General features: G+C 54.6%; 1 non-coding gene across 1 annotated transcript; it reads left to right on the top strand.

The window, feature by feature from the left end:
- Positions 1–687: 687 nt before the first annotated feature.
- Trnap-agg lies at positions 688–759 on the top strand. The gene has a single exon. It is a non-coding gene; the product is annotated as a tRNA-Pro (tRNA).
- Positions 760–1,345: the final 586 nt, after the last annotated feature.

The raw sequence follows: 1,345 nt of genomic DNA, 5'->3' as shown, positions 1-1,345 counted from the left end.
CTGCCCGCTACCTGTTCCCAGTGAGGCGCCAGGGGCCCACCCCGCTGGACAGCTTGTGGCGCAGGGTCTGGCCGGTGGCCTGAGCCATCTCCTTCCAGAACTGCGCGCGATGTCCTCCGGCTCCCGAGGCCGTGCGGGTACTGGCGGCTGATCCAGTCCACCGAGCACAACTGCTTCGGCTTTCGGTGCTGGTCTCCTGGGTTTGAGACCCCTCGTCCGCAGCTCTTTTCTTGGTTTTGATCAAGCCCCGGAGGCAGGAGCAACGGAGCAGGGGCAGCGAAGTACACTAGGCACCAACAAGCGTTTACTCCCGCTGGTGCCAGGACCAAGACGGGCCGGGCCGCCCAGTTTCGCTAGTCCACGGCTCCTTCGCGGGCTGTGGCCCGACTCTTGGAGGATCCCTCTGCTCCGCCCGAGTGACTTTGACTTCTCTCCAGCTGCAGCTGCGGCTCGGGGGCGAGCGGGTGGCCAGGGCTCAGGGATCACCCGACTGTGGGGCTCAGGGACTGCTCCTTCCTTTGAAAGTCTCGGAGAGGGCAGAGGCGCTGGGCTTCCTCAGGCGTCTCCTTGAAGTTAGCTTCCAGGGAATTCTGAAATCTGACTCTTCCTTTAGCTCAGCTTCTCTGGTCCCGCCCCGAGGGTGCCACGACAACAGCCAAAGAGAGAAATAGACAGTGTAATTTATGTGGCTCGTTGGTCTAGGGGTATGATTCTCGCTTAGGGTGCGAGAGGTCCCGGGTTCAAATCCCGGACGAGCCCAGTTTTTTTCTTTTTCTTTCTTCCATCATATCCTACCCTTTTCCTCCTGATGCAGGTCGAAGATCTGGACTCGGCGCTCGAGGTTAGGGCTCCACATCCAAATCCTACCTCCAGAAAGGCAACTGTTAAAAAGGTTCAGACTGAAGCTACCCACTGTCAAATGTTGAAGTTAAATTGGAGCCCTCGGCCTGACCAGCTACTTTAGTCGGTTTGTGGAGTCCTCTCTGCCCAAGTTAAGAGCAAAGTTTTCTTCACAGCAGAGGCTTTTCTGACCTCAGCGTGGGTTTCTCACCCACAGCCTCTGACTCGGGGCCAGAGCTTATGGAGAGGGAGCCTGGAGCTGCAAATCACTGGCTCTTGGAGCTGGTGGCTTGAGTCCTTCCCCCTTCCAATTACTACTCACCTGTTTGTTTTATGTATTTGAGGATCAACTGAAAAAAGAAAAAAAAGGAGAAAGAAAGTAAGAAGAGTAGAAACAAAAAATCAAGTTAAAGTGATCTGTGACTGGTAATGCCCCTGGCAGAAGCAAACAATCTTTTTGGTGGAAAATACACTTTTAGTCTATGTCTTACAAAGTCCCTACACA

The sequence above is a fragment of the Fukomys damarensis genome, unplaced genomic scaffold (genome assembly GCF_012274545.1).
Source record: "Fukomys damarensis isolate Sample0158 unplaced genomic scaffold, DMR_v1.0_HiC HiC_scaffold_34, whole genome shotgun sequence".
Lineage (NCBI taxonomy): Eukaryota > Metazoa > Chordata > Mammalia > Rodentia > Bathyergidae > Fukomys > Fukomys damarensis.
Note: the sequence above shows the minus strand (reverse complement) of the source record. Positions and strands in the feature narration are given on the sequence as shown.